We start from the raw sequence: 5938 nt of genomic DNA, 5'->3' as shown, positions 1-5938 counted from the left end.
GCAACCCTCATTTTGCTTGCCCATAAAAATCTGAGAAAATTCTTGAATATTCTTTGGACCTTGGCACTCCTCTTTGTGCAAAAATATTTCATATTTATTTGGAATATTTTTGTTACAGAAAATATTTTCTGTTCTGGCCAGAAAATGCAGTTTTTACAGGAAGTCCATTTTTCCTCGTTCCAATGGAGCTGAAATTTTTAGGGCTTCATTACCCTCCTAAGAAACCTTAACCTCCAAAGATTAGCCCTAAACTCCTTCTATATTTCTCTCATTTAACCTCACAAGTTTCTGACCAGAAACTTGCCAAGATGCTACACTGACGCACAGTCGATCTGTGATCAACTCAAGACCTTGGATCAACACAAACCATCAAGGACTACATGCGAGCCATGATTTTAATGCGCGGCGTGGCGCTATGTCAAAGTTCACACGGTGACCACACGTGTGCACGATGTCAGGCTGCTTGTCCACACGCTCTGTATGCCGTCGTCGCCTCTATGGCGCTCGTGCTCGCTTCCCCGCTCGCCGCAGCTTGCGAAACCACGCCACCATCATCTTCTCAACGCCCTTAACTCCACCCTTGCGCTCGCCGACGCTGGAGCTCACCGCAGCGAGCACGGGCAAGACACGGCCAAGTGCACAGTGCGCCGGTGCCACTATTCTCGTCGCCACCCGAGCCCCTCTGCTTGTCTCCTCCCGCCCACAGTGGCCGCGTGAGCCACGGCTTCTTCTCCCCCTCTCACTAACACTTGTCGCCTCCGGGCGCCGTCTCCAGAGAACTCCGGCGGAGACCGAGCCCCCTCCTCCCTCTCCTATAAATACAGCCCCTCCCCGGCCTCTTTGAGCACCTCAACACACTCACACAACCACAACGACGCAGTAGATAGCCGCAGCCCGGCCGGGCAGGCCTCTGGCCGCCGTTGCCGACCGGAGTTCGCGGGCGATCCCCTCTGCTGCTTCCCGCCTCTCCAGAGCCGCTCGAGCTCGACCGACTCCTCCGGTGTGTCTCTGGTGAACCACTAGTGCGCGCTGGTGCAGTTGGAGCCCCTGGAAACGCCCTGCCTTGCCGGAATCATCAACTCCGACGATCTCGCTCCGCCGACGTCTCTAGAGAAGACCACTGCGACCCGCTCCTCCACCCATAGCCATGTTTCGGGTATGTACAGGCTCGCCGTAGTCTTGCGCATCCATTCCCCCCTCCACGGCAGCGACCGACCTCTCCTCGCCGAAGAAATGCCGGCGACTCACCGCCCCTCCTCTGTTTCCCTCCCTCTCCCTCTAAACCTAATAGCGGGGGCCCACTGTCAGCCACTGAGCCGCGCCCGAAGCAGTATAAGTGGTGGCGCCCCGCGAGATTATGCCTTTGACGTCACCTGATGAGGACATCAATACCATTGTTACACCCACAGCCTTTGCTGCTATACATACTGAACCAATTACTAGAGCTCGCGCACGCCAATTAAATTACCACGTACTTTTGTTTCTTGGTAATGATTCTAATGTTCATGAGAATATGATGCTGCCTAAATTGGATACATTCGTTTTGCTTACAAATGAAGGGCCTAGCTTTGAGAAGGATGAACATTGGAGCAAGAACAAGCATGGAGATGATGGCATGCGCATGGGGAACAAGAACGGAGTTACAAGTGATGATTTCAGGACGTTGAAGCCACCATAATGCGTGCATGAAGCCTTGGACGAAATATACAAGATGCTACTTCATAACTTTCGTCCAGAGGCTATTCTAGGTGCTGCGTCACCTTATTATTGGGCCAGGCCCATGTAATTTCGAAATACTTGAGTATAGGCTGTTTTTAGAGTCCGTATGTGTGGGGAAACAAGAGATAGGGCTGGTTTCGGACCCCTTCCCCAAGGGCCACGAAATTTCCCCCTCTTCCTCCATATATACAGCCCTTAGGGCGTCGTTTAGACTTTGGGTTTTGTTTAGATTAAAAGTTCGCCATAGTTGCAACTTCGCGTACTTCGTTTGTGTTCAACGACCAGACAAAGGCGTCACAGAACCCCACCTTGATCAATAAAGCTTTCATCTTATATTCGCAATATCCAGATTGCAATCTCAGTTTCTTGCTTGTTCATCATTTGCTCGCAGGAAACAGACCCTCGTGGTCAGGTTGATCGTGCTCCGGCGTGGTCAATAACCTCTCGGAGTTGGTTTAGCGATTGCTAAGGCGCGACGTCATCGCACGTTCGTAGTTGGATCGTCAAAGTCGACTTCCACCAAAGCGATATCCATCATCTCATCGAAAGACGGGACACCTTTGCCTCTATCAAGTGGTATCAGATTTCCAGGTTGCTCGGTGAGATTTTACAGTTTTTCGTAGTTTAGATCGACTCTGTTCTTCATACCTATAGTCCACGAAAAAACCAAAAAAAATATTTAGGGTTAGTTCATCCTATCCGAACCAATCTGAGCCTTTGCATATTCTTTTCTGTGTTTGCTTTGTTGAATTTGCGGTTGCATCGTCGTGTCAAGTTGCTGGTCTTAGCGTCTAGTCCTTTAGAGTTTCAAGTTCTGTTCACAGGTTGTCACGTCGCCGCTGCCATATATCACCACCGCATCATCATCATCGCTGCTGCCATATACCACCACCGCACCAACTTCATCGCCGCTGCCATATACCACCACCACATATTCACCGCCAATCCGAGTCCATATACGCCACCACATATCCGCCGCCATGACGCCAATCCGAGTACACCTGCAACATATATCCGCCACCAGTCCGAGTTCCACCAGATTCATCTCCGCCACCAGTCCTAGTCCAAGTCCAGTATTTTGTTACTCTGTTTTGGCTTTCCAGATCACGCCATACTCCGAGTCGTGACAGAGAAGGACTCCCAAACTTCTGCGTTACCCGCAGTAGAAAAATAATTCCAGTTTCAAAAAAAAAACTAAGTCTGGAAAATTGTGGCTAGGCAGTTTTAGACCATTTGTAGACTTTCTCGAAAAAAATTGTTGCGGATCAAAAAAAAGAGAAAAAAAATTCAGAGTGTGCTCCTCCCTTGTTTACGTGCAGCGCCGTGATTTTGTTAGTGTTCTAGGCTCGTGTCTCTAACACGGTCTAGCCTAGGACCAGCACAGTACCGTCGTTGAGCGTTTATTCAACTTTGCATATCTGAATTGATTATTGCTGACCCTTTTTGCTACCATATTATAAGCCTTCCCAGCTCCACATACATCTACGTCGTGCGTTTGACCCTCCCTGGTAATCGCTCTATCCAAGCTTTGAGAGTTTTGACTACAAGGGTTGCCGATCACCACCTGCTGCTGGGTAAGAACTGGTAAGAATTTGAGATTCGCTTGAAGGATTTGTGACACACCACCATCACCACCACTTCCTAGTAGTCTGTAGGATCATATTCTTTTGTGTTTCTATTGCTGCTAACCATGGCAGGATCACAAGCTGATGAGACTGATTGGGAGAACATGACGAACAAGGAGTTGCATGATAAATTTCAGCAAATGATGAGTGGCCAGGTGGGAGATGTGCTAAACAGATTTGAAGAGGCTATGGAGAAGATAGATGCCGTGGAGAAGTCGTTTGAGACAAAGCTGGATAACAAGTTCAATGAATTGCTCAAGCGTCTTCCCCAACCACCACCGGCTGCACCTGTCGCACCTCTACAACAACAACAACCACATCTCCGACGCCGCCTTCCAAATCAAGTGGGACGAGCACAGCACGTTCCAATTGAGATTGGTCAAAATTCGGGTGCCGCTGCACCTACTGTTGATGCTTCTTTGGCTCCTGCTGCTGCGGCGGCTGAGGAGGATGACGATTATGTGGGCGATTATGAGGATAAGGTTGATCAAAATCAGAACTACGTGCAGCCACCAGCACCACCACCAGCAGGTCGACCTTAGGTATATATTCGCAACGGTAGGCCTGCACCACCACCTCAAGTACGAGATCATGACCATGTTCCTAAACTGAAATTGAATATTCCACCGTTTGAGGGTAGATACATTCCTGATGTATATCTTACTTGGGAGTTAGAAACTGAACAACGTTTTACATGTTTACAATATCCCGAGGAGAGACGGGTTGCTGCTGCTGTTTGTGCTTTCACTAGTTTTGCATGTGTATGGTGATCTGAACATTGTAGATTATATCCTATTCCAGCTACTTGGGCTGCTTTGAAAACTGCTATGCGTACTTGTTGGGTTCCACCATATTATCAACGTGAATTGCTTCAAAAACTGCAGCGTTTATGATAAGGGAAAAATTCTGTAGAAGAATATTATCAGGAATTACAAACTGGCATGATTAGATGTGGTATTGTTGAGGAGATTGAATCTATGCTTGCACGTTTTATGGGTGGTTTAAATAGAGTGATTCAGACCATTCTAGAGTATAAGGAGTATACTAATATCACTCGTTTATTCCATCTTGCTTGTAAAGCTGAACGTGAAGTGCAAGATCGACAAGCATTGGCGCGAACTAACTTTTCTGCAGGTCGACCTTCATCATGGACACCGCGTGCATCTTCTACTTCCACTACACCAGCACCTCCATCAGGTTCCACCTCCAGCCGTGATACAAGAAAGCAGACACAACCACCACTATCTGCCAAGAGCGCACCTGCCGGGCCTGCACAGAGCTCTTCTTCTTCCATGGCATCAACAGGGCACACAAGTGATATTATTTGTCGTCGTTGTAAGGGAAGAGGACATTATGCGCGAGAATGCAAATCTCAGCGTGTAATGATTGCTACTGAGGATGGTGGTTATGAGTCCGCTAGTGACTATGATGAGGAAACTTTGGCTCTTATTACACGTGAAGAACATGGTGGAGATGATTCTGAAAATGAGACGCAATACATGGCTCCTGAAGACGCTGACAGGTATGAATGTTTAGTTGCTCAACGTGTTTTGAGTGTGCAGGTCACACAAGCAGAGCAAAATCAGAGGCATAATTTGTTCCATACAAAGGGAGTTGTGAAGGAACATTCTGTTCGCGTCATCATAGATGGAGGGAGCTGTAACAACTTGGCTAGCATGGAGATGGTGGAGAAGCTATCTCTCACCACAAGACCACATCCACATCCTTACTACATCCAATGGTTCAACAACAGTGGCAAGGTTAAGGTAACACGTACTGTTCGTGTGCATTTTAGTATCTCTACATATGCTGATTATGTTGATTGTGATGTGGTACCCATGCAAGCATGTTCCTTATTACTTGGTAGACCATGGCAATTTGATAAAAAAATCTGTACACCATGGTAGAAACAATCAGTATACTCTTGTTCATAAGGATAAAAATATTACTTTGCTTCCTATGACTCCTGATTCCATTTTGAAAGATGACATTAATAGAGCTAATAAAGCAAAACAGGAATAAAATAAGAGTGAGAATCAGATTGTGGCAAAGGAATTTGAGCAACAAATGAAACCTCATAATAAACCATCTAGTGTTGTTTCTGAAATTAAATTGAAAAGTGCATGTGTACTTGCCACAAAATCTGATATTGATGAGCTAGATTTCAGCAAATCTGTTTGCTATGCTTTTGTGTGCAAAGAGGCATTATTTTCATTCGAGGACGTGCCTTCCTCTTTGCCCTGCTGTCACTAACATTTTGCAGGAGTTCGCTGACGTCTTTCCACAAGACGTGCCACCGGGATTACCACCTATTCGAGGGATTGAGCATCAAATTGACTTAATTCCCGGTGCATCGCTACTCAACCGTGCACCATACAGTACCAATCCAGAGGAGACGAAGGAGATTATGCGTCAAGTACAGGAGCTGCTCGACAAAGGTTATATACGCGAATCTCTTAGTCCTTGTGTTGTTCCTATTATAGTTGTGCCTAAAAAGGATGGTACATCGCGTATGTGTGTTGATTGTAGAGGCATTAATAACATTACTATTCATTATCGTCATCCTATTCCTAGGCTAGATGATATGCTTGATG

This window comes from Aegilops tauschii, chromosome 5 (genome assembly GCF_002575655.3).
Source record: "Aegilops tauschii subsp. strangulata cultivar AL8/78 chromosome 5, Aet v6.0, whole genome shotgun sequence".
NCBI classification, from domain to species: Eukaryota; Viridiplantae; Streptophyta; class Magnoliopsida; order Poales; family Poaceae; genus Aegilops; species Aegilops tauschii.
Note: the sequence above shows the minus strand (reverse complement) of the source record.